Source organism: Trachypithecus francoisi, unplaced genomic scaffold, assembly GCF_009764315.1.
Source record: "Trachypithecus francoisi isolate TF-2019V2 unplaced genomic scaffold, Tfra_2.0 Lachesis_group4, whole genome shotgun sequence".
Classification (NCBI taxonomy): domain Eukaryota; kingdom Metazoa; phylum Chordata; class Mammalia; order Primates; family Cercopithecidae; genus Trachypithecus; species Trachypithecus francoisi.
The window spans coordinates 88,203,690-88,223,181 of record NW_022681469.1 but is presented as its reverse complement, the minus strand read 5'-3'; the positions used below and the strand labels follow the sequence as shown (position 1 = coordinate 88,223,181).

Here is a 19,492-nt window from a genome sequence, read left to right as displayed (position 1 = left end):
TGCTACAAATCTCATTGTTGACATGCATCATACTTGGGCTTAGACCCCCTTGAAGACCACCAGGTCTCTATAATTTGTGTTAGCTTCTCTTTTTCTCTTCTGCGCTAGGCACAGCATTAAAGCTACTTCTAGGCTAGCAGATATTTAAAGTCAAATCCAGGTAAATGCACTCATATTGTAAAGTCCAAAAAGAAAGAAACAAAGATTGTGAAGACTCTGGAATGGAGTGTCTGGAGTTGGTAACTAGAGCAGAGACAAGAGGGAAAAATGGTACCACACACAATGAAGCAAATAGGCTAGAAGCACCCAGCTCCTTTATTGGGGCAGAGCCATCTTCACACTGCTGGATGGTCCAAGCAGCAGAGAGATGGGAAATGGCATATGACATATTTTGATATAGAAACCAATACCTAAGCAAGTAATAAAAACAAACATCTAACAAATGGCTCCTACATTTACTTTTTTTGAATAATAGTTAATGATACATTACTATATACTTAGCAAAGAATATTGTTCACTTCTGAGAAAAAAATCCAAACGGTTTAATATCTCATTAAAAAGGCACATCTTAGGGAGAAGGCAACTTGAGTTCACCTTGATGTTATACCTTGATATTATTCTTCCCAAGGTACATTGGGTGTTAGGTGTGTATATGTTATACATTAAAGATGTACAAAGATGCTCCATAGGCTGGTTCAACACTCCATTTTGTACTTTCTTCTTTGCTTTCTCCCCCTAACCTCCCTTTTTTTTGCTCCCACCTTCTCTTTTTTCCCCTCATTTTTTCCTTGCCTTCTGCATTTCCTAGGTTCCCTGCCTTCCCTGGCCTCTCCCACCACCAGACCAGCCGAGCTGGCAGCTCTCATGCTAGGCCATCTCCTTGATTCCACTTCATCAATACCACCTCTTCTTGCGACTTGTATCTATTCTTCAATTTCCAAACTTTGTCTCCGTTAGAAGGCTTTCCCTAAACTGTGTGACCTCCTTTCCCTGCTGTCTCCATAAGACTGCCTGCGAAGCTTGAAGTTGTGGCCAGATTTCTCTGGGACTCCTTGCAGTGACCTACCCAGTGAAGCTTTGTTTAACATTCGCAAGAAATGAGTCACTGAAGCCCTCCATATTTGGGAAAAACTCCTGCTTGTCTAAGGAGGCCGACATAGTAGCTGAATGCTATCTGAACTTGACGTCTACAATTCCCAATGGAGAACTTCATTATTTCTTCTCCTTGGTTTTCTAGCTTTAGATCTAATAGACCAGGTCCTTATTCTGTATGCTCTAGCTGATGACAGACTCTGTCAAGCATCTGTCTGGGCCTGGTTACCTTGATGCTTCATTTTCTTTTTTTTTTTTTTTGAGACGGAGTCTCGCTCTGTCGCCCAGGCTGGAGTGCAGTGGCCGGATCTCAGCTCACTGCAAGCTCCGCCTCCCGGGTTTACGCCATTCTCCTGCCTCAGCCTCCCGAGTAGCTGGGACTACAGGCGCCCGCCACCTCGCACGGCTAGTTTTTTGTACTTTTTTTTAGTAGAGACGGGGTTTCACTGTGTTAGCCAGGATGGTCTCGATCTCCTGACCTTGTGATCCGCCCGCCTCGGCCTCCCAAAGTGCTGGGATTACAGGCTTGAGCCACCGCGCCCGGCCGATGCTTCATTTTCTATATCTAGTCAGTGGGGAAAATGGCAAGGCTTTGGGTATTGGAGGTTGATGGTAGCTTCTACATTTATTTCCTTCTGCTTCTCACCCTTTGCTGCTATGGGACCTCTTGCTTCTCTGTCTTCAGTCTGCCATTTTATCTATTCCCCCTTAAATGAAAATTCTCACCTTAATGTTAGGGTTTGAGTGGGATGAGAAAGTACAGAACATCTCAGAATCTCTGGAGGTGAATAATAGTTTGAAAACTTTTTCATTATTATAATATTATTATATAGTATAAAGATAAACAAACAAGCAAATCTTTCTATTTTCTTTTTAAGTTATGCTCCAGTGACTCAATATTGGTTAACTGCAAAACTTTTAAGATAACTTATTTTTCTCAAAATAGGACTAATTATACTGCTGTTCAGTGAAAAATTCCTTCCTAGGTTCACATTTATTACAAAATAAATTACTGAATCCTTAATATGCAATTGAAGGAACCCCTTGACACACACACACACACACACACACACACACACACACGCACACAGTAGGACTCCAACATAATTTTTCAACATATTCTTATGTCCCAACTTAACTTTTTTAAGTAAGTACAACATATATTTTAAAGCTTAAGGAAACTTTACTTATTCTATTCTTTCTCCTCGCGTGCCTTCTTTATTATCACCACTCCTGATAACACTTTTTCTATTCTTTCTTATTTTAATGCAAAAAATCTAACATATGCAAGGGCAGAGAGAATAGTGTATGGCTAATCTCGTTTTAGTTATCTCCATATTTTTTTCCTAGAGTATTTTAAGACAAATCCCAAATGTCAAATCATTTTGCTTATAACTCTAAAAGATAAAGTTAACTAAACACTAAATACTTTTATTAATTACCTCATATCATTTAATATTTGTTTCATGCTCAAGTTTTTTCAGTTGCTTCAGTAATGTCTTTTTACAACTGGTTTGTTTCAGTCAAGATGCAAACAAGGTCCATTATGAGGGTTTGGTTAATGTGTTTCTTAAGTCTCTTTTAATGAACTTCCACTTACCACCGTATCCCATTTTAATATCCTTTAGTTTTTGAATAAATCAGCTCATTGGTCCTGTATATAATGTCCTATCTTCTGCATTTGGTTGCTTGATTCCTCATTACTACTTATTATGTCCTTTTTGTCTGTATTCTTGGTATACTGGGAGTTAGACCTATTCAGAGGCTTGATTTGCTTTCTAGCGCAATTGTTTTAGAGAGGAATATTTTACAGATAGTCTTGCGTACTGCATCATTCAGAAGACCCACAATGTCTTCTGTCCTCCTTTAGTGCTATTGAAGCAGCATATTTCCCTGACCCCTTCGTGAAGGGACTAGTGAAGGGGGTACCTCATTTACTAATCCCGCAGCTCTCAAGTCCTCGTGGGAGGGAACGTGCGAGCAAATGAGGTGGGAACCGGAGTGCACAGGCGCTGGAACTGGCCGGCCACTTCGGCGCTGGCAGGGGCAAGCTCCACTCACTCAGACCCGCTGCTTTCCACCCCTCGCCGGAGGGAGCACGCAGGTGAACAGCTGCCGGAGCTGGGGTGAATGCTTTTGAACACCGGCAAGAACACACTCGTGCTCGTGACCCCTGAAGCCCCAGAGGGAGTGGTACAGCGCTCTTTTAGTTCAGCCATCCACGGACCGCTTAAGTGTTAACAGCTCAGTGGGCCCTCTGCCTTTTTGCGTGAAGTGGCTGCCTTCCACCAGCCAGGGCATAGGACAAGTGTGACAGCCTTTTGCATCCACACTCGTGGTTTCCAAGTTCTTGTCCAATGTCCAGGAGAAATGAGGTCACAGGAAGGATGGGAAATGTGGAGGATGTTATTGCCAATAGAGATGGTTCTCAGCGAGAAGGGGAGCTGAAAAGGGGACAGGGAGAGAAGGCAATCTTCCCCTGAAATCCAGCTATCTCTGGCCAGATGCTTCTCCGAGGTTATGCAATCAAGCAGTCCCTTTAAAGTCAAGCTGCTTCTCTCCAACGTCCAGCTGTAGTCTCTGACATCCAGCTGCTGCTTCTCTCTCTACTGCGAAGTTCTGGGGTTTTTATAAGCACAGGGTCGGGGGTGGGGTGGGCCATGGGTGGTTTTGGAAAAGGCAACATTCGAGCAGAAAAACAGGGATGTAAGTTCTCACTTTGGGCCACGGTTTCAGGTTTTTGGGCTTGCAGGTGGGGCCCTGGTGGGGGACCTCTTCTGCCCAGAATTTCCCTGCCTCCTGTCCCTAATATTAAGATTGATCTGTGGGCTTGGGTGTGGTGGCTCGCACCTGTAATCCCAGCACTTTGGGAGACGAAGACAGGAGGATCACTTGAGGTAAGGAGTTCGAGACCAGCCTGGCCAACGTGGTGAAACCCCATCTCTGCTAATAATACAAACAAAAATTAGTCGGGAGTGGTGGCCCATGCCTGTAAGCTCAGCAACTTGGGAGGTTGAGGCACAAGAATCTCTTGAACTGGGGAGGTGACAGTTGCAGTAAGCTGAGATCTTGCCACTGCACTGCAGCCTGGGCAACAGAGCAAGACTGTCAAAAAAAAAAAAAAAAAAAAAAAATCAGTGCATTCAAGAGATTTCAGCCTGATTATCTCATTATAACTTTTCCTATTAACCTTTCTTTCACTTAAAGGTTTTAGCAGCCTTTGACGTTTGTCTAGTTCCTTTATTTTATTAGGGGTTGTAAAATTGTGACTCTTCTTTTATTCTGCCTGCATTTATTACCTATCATTTTCTAAGAATAACTTTCTCTTGTCTGTGATTTAACCACGCAGAAATGTAGTTTGTATAGGAAAAAAAGAACAAATGCTTTATTTTTTCCCTTTATGGATTCATTTTCAGAATGGTAAATTCGGACTTAACCAACCTCCAAGATGACCAGTGAAGTTTTGTTAAAGTTTTATTATAAATTCATAAATCTCTACATGTTTGATGTGTTTTAATACATTGCAGTCATTATTATTTTTAATCTGCTATCATTGTAATGCAAACCATAGCATATAGAGCCTTTCTAAATTTTCTTGTCTGGTGGGGATATAAGGCAACATAGTGAAGACTGTCATGGTAAACCTGTGTGTTAGCCTATGGGGAGTAAGGGGTGATGGCTTCAGACTAACCAAAATGGGCCTGGATGTGGTAAAGAGATATTGGTAAGGTTATAGTAAAAGACAGTATACATAGGGGTTCTCATTGTAAAATTCTTTCAACTTTGCTTTAAGTTTGAACTTTTACAGTACATAATTGGAAAAACTAAAAAAGAAAGAATGTGGTTTTAAAAGGTGAGACTCCCTTGTAGGAACACATGGAAAGTTATAGCACCACATAGGGAAAAAGGGAGTTAAGGAATATCTAGATTTTGTATATAAAAAGTGATATATATAGTATCTTTTTATTAGTGTAATAAAATTTTTAACAGTGGCACTCAGACATCTACAATTTCTGTTGACCTCTGATATGTAACATTTTTCTCAAATTAAATCAAGACTATTTAGCTATGTGGGGATAAAAGGATTTTGATTTGTTTGAGAAACACATTGGGAAAAGTTATGATGAACTTTAATGGAAAACACACTTGTATAGAAGCCTGGGCATAAGATTGAAATTGATCATCACATTGTTTGTTTAGAAAAGAAAACATAACATTGAAAGAATATGTTGGAAGCATTGGATTTCTTCACATGAGAACACACACATTGAAAATGATGAGGCTTGGATAAAGCATGAATTGCAGACTACCTTTTTTGTTTCCCTGAAAGTGCTGAGCTTTAAAAATATACATATATTATTGGATATACTGAAAGTTAGTTAGAATACTTCTGCATGGGGAATACTTTTTGGAAAAAGATACAAAATAATAAAGACTTTAAAAAATAATACTAATGATGAGACTTTGAAAATAATTATACAAATGACAAAATGAAATGACAGACAATTTACAGCAAGCCAAATATGCAGATTTCAGGTGGCAGCCTATCACTGCCAGCGTGGGTGGTCTCCCATTTCCCAGAAGAGGGAAATAATGAGCTTCATGATAAAGTCATGATGTACTCTGCACCCAAAGGGCCTTTGGGGCGTGGAGGGAAAGGAAGAAAGGGAGGTAACTTTTTAAAAAGCCGTAGAAGGGGGTCAAAAATTAATATAGGAAACCTTGCAAAGTTATATAAACCAACCCATTTACCCCCAAGAGAAACCACACCTAAATTCTTCCACAAAGATTACAATCTTTCCTATTTCTAAAGACCTCCTGAGAAGGAGTTTCCATTGCCTTGCTTTAGTATTTAACAAACTTCGTTCTCAGGAATACGGTCATTGCCTATGTTAAATCCTCAGTGATACTGCCAAGACCTTTATTTGTTCTCATAACACTCTCAAAGGGAAGGAGGACAGCTGAGGGAGCTGCTTCAAGAGCTCTTTCTCAGTCCTTCTTAGCTTCCCAACCCTACCCACCCTCACGCTCTTTTCTCTGTATTTCTTATCTCAGTTTTTTTTTTTTTTTTGAGTCTGAGTTTCACTCTATTGCCCAGGCTGGAGTGCAGTGGCACAATCTCGGCTCACTGCAATCTCTGCTTACCAGGTTCAAATGATTCTCCTGCCTCAGCCTCCTGAGTAGCTGGGATTACAGGCACCTGCCACCATGCCTGGCTAATTTTTGTGTTTTTAGTAGAGATGGGGTTTCACCATGTTGGCCAGGCTGGTCTCAAACTCCTGACCTCAAATGATCCACCCACCTCAGCCTCCCAAAGTGCTGGGATTATAGGTGTGAGCCAATGTGCCCGGCCCTCAGTTTCTTTAAGGCAGGGATTGCAAGTGCCTTTAGGGTTTAGGCAGATAATATACAACTTGTAGAATTTAAGACTGCAGAGACTGGTGACAAAGTAAAGAGCCCAATACTATTCTAAAGGCATTTGATTACATATTCATTACTCGTTAAATGCACTGATTAGGCCAAGTTGAATCTGACTTTGGGCTGAATTCTGCTTGAAAGCTGCCTATTTCTAGCCTTTGCTTTATACCTTTCCTAAAAGAGTAAGGCAGATCACAAGGTGGCAGTTGCCTGTGTATACAAGGCTGAAAAACCAAGGCTTAGCTGAGCTCTGTTGAAAGATGGTTCTTGTCTGTATTCTCCAGTGCAGTCAGCACTCTTGTTATCATAACATAGTTTCTTCTGTATACTATATGTATATATATTCTGTAGGAGATATTAATATATACATTAAATGCAAGGTGGCCCCAATGATCTTTGCCTCCCAGTGTTCATAGCCTTGTGTGCTAACCCTGTGTGACTAGCAGAATACAGTGGAAGTGATGATGTGTTTTTTCTGACCCTAGGTCATGTAAGTCATTGCAACTTTCACCTGTGTCTCTTAAATCACTTGCTCTGGAGGAAGCCGGCAGTCATGCTGAAAAGAGACTCAAACAGCTCTGTGCAGAGAATCTGAGGCCTCCAATAAACTTGCCAGCCTAATGAGTGAGCCACCCTGGAAATGGATCTTCTCGACGCAATCAAGCCTTCAGATGACTGCAAGACCAGTTGACATCTCACTGCAACTACATGAGTGACTCCAAGTGAGAACTTCATACAAGAGCCCTTTCAGAGTTCTTGACCAGCAGAAACTTGAGACATAATGAGTGCTTGTTGTTTTAAGCCACTAAGTTTTAGGGGTGAATTATTTGGCAGCAGCAGATGACAAAATAGAATCGGTAGATTGAGAGTTGTACATTCACAACTACAGAGATCTGTCACTTTAAGTAAAAAGATCAAACTTGGTGACCCGTTCCTTTAATTTTTTTTTTTAAGCAATGGGAAAGGAGATATATCTTTCCTAGGGAATGTGGAGCCAGGATTCATACAGAAAATACATGCTTTTTATATGAATACATGTAACATTAGTTTTTAATGGTAGTTCACCAATAGCTAATATTGATTAAACTTAATGGTAGTTCAACAATAGCTTAATATTAATATTAATTTTTAATGGTAGTTCAATAATAGGTAATATTAATTGAACTTTTACTATTTGGCAGCATTATGTTAAGAGCTTTACCTGCATTATCTTCATATGATTCTTATAGTAGCCCTATGAAGTAGCTACTAATACTATATTTCATCAGTTCACTGCAAGAAAACTAAGGAGCTGTTGAAATAAGCTGATGTCTAAGTAGCTGTGATGTGAAAAAATGTTGTAAAATTTCCCTGCTCCAAAATATCTTTACAAATCAGACATCATAGTTGCTTAAATTTCATGAATATGTGCCTTAAGCATTTTCAAAATTATCTCTAAATAGGGTTCTCAGTCCATTAATGAGTACACGTTTAGCGGGTGTGTTTTTCTATCTCTCCTGGTGAAAGTTCTTTTCTAGTGGCCAGCCATGAAAGGGAGCCTCACAGATCTGGGACTGCGAGGAGCCCAGCTGTGTTGCTACGAACTCCATACCTGTCTGCATGGAAGCCATGCTTCCCATGCGTGGTTCCTGGCCAGTGATGGAGCGGTAGGATCACTTATCCAGCATAGTTCCTGCAGGCTGCTGGACTCCTGTGAAGGTGGATTCCCCCATGGCCCTGCTCATCTCTCAGATGAATAAGTTCTGGAAATCTAGTGTACAGCACAGTGACTATATCTAATAATACTGTATTGTCTACTTGAAATTTGATAAGAGAATAGATTTTAAGTGTTCTCTACACACACACACAAACACACACACAAATGGTAACTATAAGTGGTGATAGAAATATTAATTAATTTGACAGTAGCAATCATTATATAATATGTACACATATCAAATCATCATGTTGCACACTTTGAATATATATAATTTTTATTTGTCAATTAAATATTTTAAATACAACAACAACAACAACAAAAATGATACTTCTACCCTCCCTTTTCCTTTCCTCTCTCATTTACCTGTGATTAGGCTGCATCCTGGTTTGACCAGTCCCCACTCCCCTGTCACTCCCCAACTCCTCCTCAGAGGAGGAGATCTTGCCTGATATAGTTTTGCTGTGTCTCCACATGAAGCTCATCTTGAATTGTAGCTTCCATGATCCCCACATGTCATGGGAAGAAGCCAGTGGAAGGTAATTGAATCATGGGGGTGGGTTTATCCCATGGTGTTCTTGTGATAGTGAGTAAGTCTCATGAGATCTGATGTTTTTATAAAGTGCAGTTCCCCTGCACATACTTTCTTGCCTGCCACCATGTAAAATGTGCCTTTGCTCCTATTTCACCTTCTGCCATGATTGTGAGGTTTCCCCAGCCATGTGGAATTGTGAGTCCATTAAACTTCTTTTACTTTATAAATTACCCAGTCGGCCGGGCGCGGTGGCTCAAGCCTGTAATCCCAGCACTTTGGGAGGCCGAGACGGGCGGATCACGAGGTCAGGAGATCAAGACCATCCTGGCTAACACGGTGAAACCCCGTCTCTACTAAAAAAATACAAAAAATTAGCCGGGCGAGATGGCGGACGCCTGTAGTCCCAGCTACTCGGGAGGCTGAGGCAAGAGAATGGCGTAAACCCGGGAGGCGGAGCTTGCAGTGAGCTGAGATCCGGCCACTGCACTCCAGCCTGGGCGACAGAGCGAGACTCCGTCTCAAAAATAAAAAAAAATAAAAATAAAAATAAAAAAAAATAAAAATAAAAAAAAAATATATAAATTACCCAGTCTTGGGTATTTCTTCATAGCAGTATGAAAATGGATTAATACATTGCTTTAATAAATCTCTTGCACAGCTAGTCCTCTCTCGGAACCTGCTTCTCAGAGGGCCTGGACTAACATACTCTGGTAGTGCATGAAGCATTTGTGATCAGAGTGTGACAAGAAAATAGCACAAGCAAACCTACGAGGACTTGAGAGAATTCAAAAGGTAAGCAACCTGTGATATAATCTTGCTTAAGCAAGGCTGGCACTACACAGAATCAAATAAAAAGATTATTTTGAGGAGATTAAATGGAGACCTGTTACTAACAATAGAAGTATTGACTAGAAAAATGAAGATGCATAAGGATGAATATGTATGGTGGTGTGACTGCTGAAGTTGGTAGATTTATTCTTTATTTAAAATAAATACCCATGGGCAGCAGATGCTTTTGTTTCCCTGCTTCACCTCCCTTCAGGCCACCTCTGATTTTAGCTGCAACAGGGGCAGCAAGGTCTGGGCAAGCTCGAACTCATGCTGATAGCACCCTGCCTCAAGCAGGTGCCAGGAGTGCTATCTAAAATCCTAATTTAGGCTGGGTGCGATGGCTCAGGCCTGTAATCCCAGCACTTTGGGAGGCTGAGGTGGGAGGATCACCGGAGGTCAGGAATTCTAGACCAGCCTGGCCAATATGGCAAAACCCCATCTCTATTAAAAATACAAAAATTAGGCCAGGCACGGTGGCTCAAGCCTGTAATCCCAGCACTTTGGGAGGCCGAGACGGGCGGATCACGAGGTCAGGAGATGGAGACCATCCTGGCCAACACAATGAAACCCCATCTCTACTAAAAATACAAAAAACTAGGCGAGCGAGGTGGCGGGCGCCTGTAGTCCCAGCTACTTGGGAGGCTGAGGCAGGGGAATGGCGTAAACCCGGGAGGCGGAGCTTGCAGTGAGCTGAGATCCGGCCACTGCACTCCAGCCCGGGCGACAGAGCAAGACTCCAGTCTCAAAAAAAAAAAAAAAAATACAAAAATAGCTAAGTGGTGGTGCACGCCTGTAATCCCAGCTACTTGGGAGGCTGAGGCAGGAATCACTTGAACCCGGGAGGCAGAGGTTGTGGTGAGCCGAGATCACACCACTGCACTCCAGCCTGGGCAACAGAGTGAGACTCTGTCTCCAAAAAAATAAAAATAAAATAAAATCCAAATTGAATTCGGTTTAGTGTTTTACTGGCACTGCTAGCCAGATCATTTTCTGAAACCATAGGGGCCTCGTCAGCCCAGCAGTGTGAGGGAGTAATTGTGCCCAGGGAACCCTGCATGCACTGAGGGAGGACAGTAGTTGTTCCTTAAGTAGACAGGGTGGGTGTGCTGTTTCTCAGAGGTTCTGGCAGCCTCTCTGCTGCTGCCTACAGCAGCCACTGCAATAGTGCATGCCTGTGCTGGCCTCTTGCCTTCTTAACCTCCCCACTCCACCATTCCTGCTTCCTGTGAATGCCCTTTAAATAAATCTCATTTCGTATCATGAGGTCTACGTTTAGGGGCCAAAATAAGACAATGTATTTTGTGGACAGAAGTAAGTGTCAGCAATCTCATTCCCCTAAAATAATTTTAAGTTGCCGGAAATTTGAAAAATTAGTTTAGTAATAAATGGTTACCTAATTACACAAAGATATTATTTCAGATTCTAAGTAAATAAAAACTTTGGTCAATTTACTTTTTGGGAAGGGCCATTTTCCTTATTTGACTGTAAACAAAATAAGCTACTTGCTCATATTAACTTATGGTAAAAACATTTTCTCATGAAAACAGTAAACCACTAGCAAGTATGAAGTGAGCAACTGAAGCTAATCAAATCTATTTTCTAGTGTGTATATACTTTAAAGGCAATAATAGTTTTGTTTAAGGAAGTAATGAAAACATAGTTTTTATATGGATATCTGTAGTAGATTTGGGAAGCTTGTGATTATTAATTCTTAAGTACTTCTGGTCATCAATATAAATATCATGATAATATTCAAGAGTTGCATTCATTTTTTGGCAGTATTTTGCATTTTGTCAACCACAGATTTCAAGTACCTTTAGACCCTGTGAGGTTCTGCATAAAATAATCAATCATTCCCTTTTGGCTGTTTTGCAGAGGCAGCCAATGACTTGTTCTGTCATGAACTGAATTAATATATATTCATGAAGCACAGAGAAACACTTCATTGTTTCAGACTGTTTTGTTATTTTAGAATAAATCACAAAGGCAGCATCCTACTCATAGCTGGTAGAAATATTTGTCCTATGATCTTCACCTTTATGGTTTGTAATGTTTTAACTTGCACAGTTTAGCCCACGTAACATGTTTTATTTAAAAAAAAATAGTAAATTGCATGCTTTTAACAACGTACTGTGTCTCTGTTACCTTTTATCATCAAAATTTGAAAACATTAAAAACTGAAATGACATGCGTCCCTAAGTCAGAATGATTTAATTTTCACAGAGTGAGGGACTCATGGCAAAATGATACACTTAGTATAGGTAAGTATTGTTCAAGCTCCCACATTCCATCAATCTCAAAAAAAAAAAAAAAATCTCATTTATTTGTGAAGAACTCTCAAGAATCAGTTGTAATTGCAAAATGTTTATCCTGCCAGGATATCTGTGTGAACTTCCATAGGGCAACCATAGCACACGCAGCATGAAAAAGACTTGTTGGGAAAGATATTTTAGCACCTCTGATAAACAAAAAAAAAAGGTGAGTATTCCTATTTCAAGCTATCTAACTTTCTCACTTTATCTGCCTTTTCTAATCAACGTTATCATGTGCTGGCAAAATCTTGTAAAATTCAGAAAGCTACAATCCGGGGAAATGAAACCCAGGGATAACAACTCCCCAAAATGTAAAAGCCATTGAACATTCTCTGTCACCACCAAAGTGGTTCTCAGAAAAGACAGTTTATTGTATCTTCCCTAAGAATTATGTTTTCAGCAACAATACTTAAACATTTACTGTCTTGTAATAATGTAATGATTGTAATATTGGCTATTTGTGTAAAATAATGATTGTAATAATGGCTATTTGTTTAGGTGGCACTGTGCCTATTTAGAACATAGTAAAATTCTTGCCATAGGGATCAACAATGTTTAGGAGGACAAATATTAACATAAACACGACTCCACACAGAATTGGAGTTAGATTTCTAGGGTTTGAATCCTGGCCCTGGATGCATTAGCTAGTCAACTCAGACAATTTATTTGATTTTAACCCTAGGTTTTCTTGTCTATAAATAGTGTATACTTCACCATTATGGGAATATGTACTAGCATACAGTAATAATCTATAAATTTTAGTTATTATTTTTATTATTGATCGGTGTGCTTAACTGCAAAAAATAGAACCCGCCCCAGCTAGATTAAGCAGAAAAGGAATTTGTCAAAGGAACCAGGTGACTCATAAATCCTGGGGGTAGGAGGGACAGAGAGTCAGACTTAGCAATGACATAAAAAGGACAATGTCTAAGTCATATCGTAGAGGCTGCGGAGTGACAGAGACAGTGGAGCTCACACAAGAACTACATACACTGTGGGGCCCAGTGCAAAATGAAAATATCAGTTCACTCGTTCAAGTAAAATACTTCCATCGAAGGTACTATAATATAAAGCTCTTTCCTTTTTTCTGCAGCCTTTCTCAACTTTTCATGAGTCTTTTTTTCCCTTGCCATTTCATGTTGTTCTAAGTAAAGAAAAATTTTAAATTAATGAATTTTTAAATAAAAAAATTTGAGTATGAATTTTATCATTTATCTTTATATCACTTTTACAGATGATATGTCAGTTTTAAATAGAAATATAAAAACATTTAATTATACGCAGAATTACAGAAATTACCACAATTCATAGATTACAGCTTGTATGTGCATATGCATTTTGTTCTTACAAACAGAGTCTAAACACTGTACAAAACTAACCCAACTGCTTTCATTTCACATCTTGATATATGCTCATTCTGCCAACACTCTGCTTTTGGCATACTGGTGAGAAAGGAAGAACCAAAAAGAAAAGTAGCTAGACTTGCCCAGTCTTTCCACTTCCTTCTGTGTCATCATTTTCAGTGTAAGTGGTTGGTAACACAGGAAGAAAAGATATGAAATGCTTGTTTGTGTTTCTTAGACAGACATGGTATTGTTTTCTCTGTTGGAAGTAACTTCTGGTTTAAAAAGGAAAGTGTCAGCGTCCCCCACTGCCATCCTATTTACTCAGTAACAGACATTACACGTTTACTTTGTACTTGCTTTGAGCCTCACTGAACTCCCGTACATTGTGGGTTTACTGGAATGCTGTGCTCATGGGTCAGTAAATGTTATATGCAAATGGGCAGTAAGGAATGGGGGCGGATATACTCTGTTCAAATTATCACATTCAGCACAGTCTGGTTGGGGTATGCCTTGGAAGATTTCATCTTTAACCAAGAAAGACATATATTTACTGTCTGCGTATTTCTTTCCCAAAGAGTAAATGCTAGTGTCAGAAAATGCACGTATTTATTCTGCTTAAAGAAATATGTACAGGCTTCATGAGACTAAGTGAAAGAAATATATAGTATATATTAATTTGTCGTTGTCCTGTTAGGCATGAAGAGCCTCAGGACAAAAGTCCTCTGATACAGCATGTTGTATTATCATGATCCAGAATTTTAAAATGCCTATCAGCAAAATTCACAAAAGCTTAAGCCTATAAAGTGAATGTTGTAGACAGCTATACTTTGTCACTCAGTTCCCAAGAACTTTTTCTTGTGATCTGTCATCAATATTCACCTTCAATGCACACTGATGAGTCCAACTAATATCAAGAAAGGCCTTTCCTCAAATAACTGGGGGTGAATGTATAAACTCCCTATGATAAACAGTGTGTTATGAATTTCTGAAGTTCATTTTCAAACTCTTTATTTCTTCTATTTTAACTTTGTATTATGCTTGTTGTTCTCTATCTTTAAAGACAGGTTTATTTTTCACGAAAAACATGTTTCACTTTATCAGATATGTTATCCAAATAACTTACGTGAAAAATTTCCTGGCTATAAGATTGTTCATATATTCATCTATCTTTTTTGTTTTATTTTTGTTTGTAAAAGTAAAGGCCTTATATTCTGAATCTTATAAGAAAATTTAAATTACACAAGTCAAAAATACATAATTGTTTTCATGATATAAATAACATTGGTAAATTGGCTTCTATTTCTTCCTTAATATTTATTAATTCAGATGATTTGGATGAAATTTTATGTATAGATAAATGAATACTGAGAGTCTTCTTTGTTACTTTTTTCTGATATGTTTTTCAGAATCCATGTAAGCAACTTATTGCTCAATAAATATTTGTTCGAATGAATGACTCTTAGACCATTCTAATGAATACGTTGGCCCAAGTCATGATAGCTAATAGATTCAGGTAAAGAAACTTCACAAAACTTGATTTCCCATTTTGAGCTACTTGCGTTTTCAATTCAATTTTAAGAAGTGTTATAAAAGGATTAGATCAACTATTTTAAGGAAAAAAGCAAGAAGCTTCCACTAGAAAAGTGGTTGTTAGGGTTTTCTTCTGGACTGAATCATGAGGTTATTGAGCATAGCCTGGGGCAGAGTTCACCCATTCTTCCCTTTGTCCTTAGCAATAAAATATTCAGCTTGGTTCATGGTGGCCCAGATCAAAGACTACATTTTCCAGACATTCTTACAGCTAGCTGTGGCTGTGGGGCTAGATTTTTTTTTTTTTTTAACGTAACTAAATTTTAAGTTCAACGATATGTTAGCACAAGTAATGTCTACGATTCAGATTGTGTTATTCAAGTCAGGAGAATAAAAATTAATCTTAAACAAGTCGTTGTGATTCTGGTTTTGCATTGCATATAGCTAAACCTTCATTCTAAACCATTAAATTCCCAAGATAGAATGTCTTTAGGGACAAAAATGTGGTCAAGATTAGTTAATTTTGCAGTGAAATAAATTCATGTAAGATGAGAATATTTTGTTTATATATATACATACATGCATGCATGTATATATATATGTGTGTGTGTCTGTATGTGTATTAGTATGAATTATAATAGTTAAAGACCTTTCTTACAAAATAATTTGCTTCAACTCTGCTTGGTTTTGGCACCCCAATTTCCTGAGGTATCAAGACCTTGCCTAGTCCAGTTCTGGCCTTCAGGACCACCTGGCTGGCACTCAAGCCCCCTGAAGGAGAATATTATATGTTTAGCATTGAGGTTGCTGCAGTCCCATATGTGGTGGAGACTGCAAACAACTGCAACAAAATGAGGCAGAGTACAATCAAAATAAAAGGGTGTGATACACAGCAAATATACTTCTTTCTCAGACTTCTGATCATAAAGCTAAACTATCCTTTCCCGGATAGTGTGAGATCTGCTCACTACAACTAATCTCCTCAATCTGTTAGCATGCAAATTACAAAAATGTGCCCCTTATCATCTGTTTGAAAATTGTCATAAGAACCTGCTTTTATTACACCGAGGCATTTCTTTGCTATCTACTGGAGAGATGTATGTATGTATGCGTATATATGTATGTATCTATCTATCTCTGCAGTATAAATGATAACCCCTAGACTTGTTCAGTGTACTGCATGCACAACTGTACAAGGCAAGCTGTGTGTAACCACAGGTGGAAATTTTGAGTTGAGAAAAATGATTTATGGCTCTCTTTAATTTGCACTAAAATTAGACAATTAGAGGAGTGATTAAGTTTGGAACAACTTCTGACATAGAAGTTTCAAGTCATCACTACTACTAAAGAAACCTTACAGGCTTTTAGAAAGCAGTCGCAAGATACTGAAATGTTTGACAAATCAACAAATTGCTAAAGAGTATGCAAATATATGCTAGAGACCATACATAAGAAGAAACATGATTTGATGGAGTTTGTGGCAAATAAAAGTTGGATGTCCATTAAAATGAAGTACAGTTATGGTAGAGTCCAATTTTAATACAAGTAAGGATATGGAGGCTTAAGGCTAGGCTGAAGTGTTTACACAGAGATGGGAAAAAATAAAAGAATGAGAATCATTAGCTTAAACTTTCCACTCTGCTTGTACTTTTATCACCTATAGAAGTGGCATCCCAGTTTTCTTGAAAAAGAGAACACAAGGTTTCATTTTCCACTTAAATTAATCATGACTTGCACAAAGATCTCAAGACATATTATTGAGTAAAGAAAGTTAAAAAATAGTTAATACAAATTACGTGATCTTACATAGGATATGTAAATGATTCGTGTATCTATACATAATGTATAAGATTTCTTAAAAGGTCTCTAGCCAAAATTTTAACAGTAGTTATTTAGTGATTTAAAGTATTTTACTTATTTGCCTTTTCTATTTTTCTACAATAAATATATTTTGTTTTGGGATTTAAATAATTTGGGCTATAAAAAAGACTACCAAGCAAAATGTCAGTGTGATCACGTATATTGTACCTCTATATTCTCCATTCCTAATGATTTAACCAATAGGATACATAATTGGGAATGCTCTGCAATTCCTCATGCCTAGAAACTCTGAGAATTTCCTACTAAATACAAAGTGTGTTTAAAGAGTCAGAAACAAATTTGGCGAAAGCAAACTCACAGCCTCTTTTATTTGGTTCAGTATTTATTTTCGCCAACTCAGTGAGCAATATATTATTTTTATAATTAAAATACTGAAAGTAGGTTTTTTAGTTAAGAAAAGTTACAAAGTTTCACTATTGTTAAAAACGACATACAATCCAAATATCCATTAGGGTACTAATTAAATAAATGATAGCACAGATACATTGTGAGATACAATATAGAGCTTAAAGAGAATGAATTTGACTTTCTTTTTTTTTTTTGAGACGGAGTCTCGCTCTGTTGCCCAGGCTGGAGTGCAGTGGCCGGATCTCAGCTCACTGCAAGCTCCGCCTCCCGGGTTTACGCCATTCTCCTGCCTCAGCCTCCCGAGTAGCTGGGACTACAAGCGCCCGCCACCACGCCCGGCTAGTTTTTTGTATTTTTTAGTAGAGACGGGGTTTCACTGTGTTAGCCAGGATGGTCTCGATCTCCTGACCTCGTGATCCGCCCGTCTCGGCCTCCCAAAGTGCTGGGATTACAGGCTTGAGCCACCGCACCTGGCCGAATTTGACTTTCTTTACAGGTTCTATAAAAATTATTCATAGTTGCTGCCCCTGGAGAAGGAAAAGTATTGGAAGGGAGTAAGATGAAGGTGGAATTTAACTTTTGAGTCCATAAGCTTCTTTTTGTTTGAATGGTGTACAAAGAATATGCAGTCAGAAATTACACGTGAGATGTGTGTGTGTGTGTGTGTGTGTGTGTCTGTGTGGGTGTGTGATATCTGTGACAAAAGTGAAAGAGAACTTGGGAAAGCTCAGTTTGGTTATGTTGCCTGTGAAAAGTGTCTTTAGATTTTTTTCCCGTAGGTTTGACTCCTGGTTCAATAACCTGCTAGCTGTTGATAATGGGTAAGGTGCACACATTCTTTGAAAAGTGTTGTTTACAATGCAACCTTGCAGGATGGCTGCTAGGATTATAGATAATATCACCAGAGCATTTATGTGCTGTCGCCTAGTACATTAGAAGTACTCAATAGATTGTTGCTATTATTATTGAAATTGCTGTCAGAATGTAGAAAGCTGGAATGAAATCTCTTTCATATATGAGGTTTGTAATTTCATTATGTCAGGTAAAAGTTATAATAGAGAAAAAGAGAAAGTTTGATTAAAAATGTAAACAATATTTTAAATAAGTGTGTTTTGTAAGTGTATTCGCTGAAGTTACTGTTAAAATATGTTTTATTACATAACATTATGGATCACATAGATGACATGATGAAAGAGTTCTATTTATAACGGAGAAACCAATAACAACCAATATAAGAAAACCAGGAAAGCTCTTAAAAATCTGTAAACCAGCCAGGCATGGTGGCTCATGTCTGTAATTCCAACACTTTTTTTTTTTGAGACGGAGTCTCGCTCTGTCGCTCAGGCTGGAGTGCAGTGACGCGATCTGGGCTCACTGCAAGCTCTGCCTCCCGAGTTCACACCATTCTCCTGCCTCAGCCTCCCGAGTAGCTGGGACTACAGGCGCCCGCCATCACACCCGCCTAATTTTTTGTGTGTGTATGTTTTAGTAGAGACGGGGTTCCACTGTGTTAGCCAGGATGGTCTCGATCTCCTGACCTTGTGATCCGCCCGCCTCGGCCTCCCAAAGTGCTGGGATTACAGGTGTGAGCCACCGAGCCCGGCCAATCCCAGCACGTTGGGAGACCGAGGTGGGTGGATCACTTGAGGCTAGGAGTTCTAGACCAGCCTGGTCAACATGGTGAAACCTCATCTCTAACCAAAAAAAAAAAATTAGCCAGACCTGATGGCGGGCGCCTGTAATCTCAGCTACTCCGGAGGCTGAGGCACCAGAATCACTTGAACCTGGGAGCCTGGGAGGCAGAGAATGCAGAGAGCCAAGATTATGCCACTGCACTACAGCCTGGGTGACAGAGCAAGACTGTTTCAAAAACAAATAAACAAACAAATCTGTAAAACTTACATAAAGCAAGGTTTGCTAAGAAATGTGTAAGAAGATGAATAAATTTAGAGACATTGTATTTCTTTTTTTTTTTTTTCCTTTTTTAATTATACTTTAAGTTCTAGGGTACATGTGTGTAATGTACAGGTTTGATACATAGGTATACATGTGCCTTGTTGGTTTGCTGCACCCATCAACTCATCATTTGTATTAGATATTTCTCCTAATGCTATCCCTCACCCAGCCCCCCACCTCCCAACAGGCCCAGAAGTGTGTGATGTTCCCCGCTCTGTGTCCAAGTGATCTCACTGTCAGTTACCACCTATGAGAACATGCAGTGTTTGATTTTCTGTCCTTGTGATAGTTTGCTGAGAATGATGGTTTCCAGCTTCATCCATGTCCCTGCAAAGACATGAACTCATCCTTTTTATGGCTGTATAGTATTCCATGGTGTATATGTGCCACATTTTCTTTATCTGATCTATCATTGATGGACATTTGAGTTGGTTCCAAGTCTTTGCTATTGTGAATAGTGCCACAATAAACATATGTGTGCATGTGTCTTTATAGTAGCATGATTTAATATCCTTTGGGTATATACCCAGTAATGGGATTGCTGGAT

General features: G+C 39.1%; 2 long non-coding RNA genes across 2 annotated transcripts in view; one reads left to right on the top strand and one right to left on the bottom strand.

Annotated features, from left to right (window-relative positions):
• LOC117073185 overlaps positions 1-12,049 on the top strand; it is a 39,545-nt gene extending 27,496 nt beyond the window's left edge. Inside the window, exons 2-4 of the long non-coding RNA XR_004433151.1 lie at positions 6,996-7,232; positions 9,400-9,533; positions 11,950-12,049. This is a non-coding gene — a long non-coding RNA (uncharacterized LOC117073185). The remainder of the gene's footprint in view (positions 1-6,995; positions 7,233-9,399; positions 9,534-11,949) is intronic.
• The window catches only part of LOC117073184, a 106,873-nt gene that overhangs the window by 7,554 nt on the left and 79,827 nt on the right, over positions 1-19,492 (bottom strand). The window lies entirely within an intron of this gene.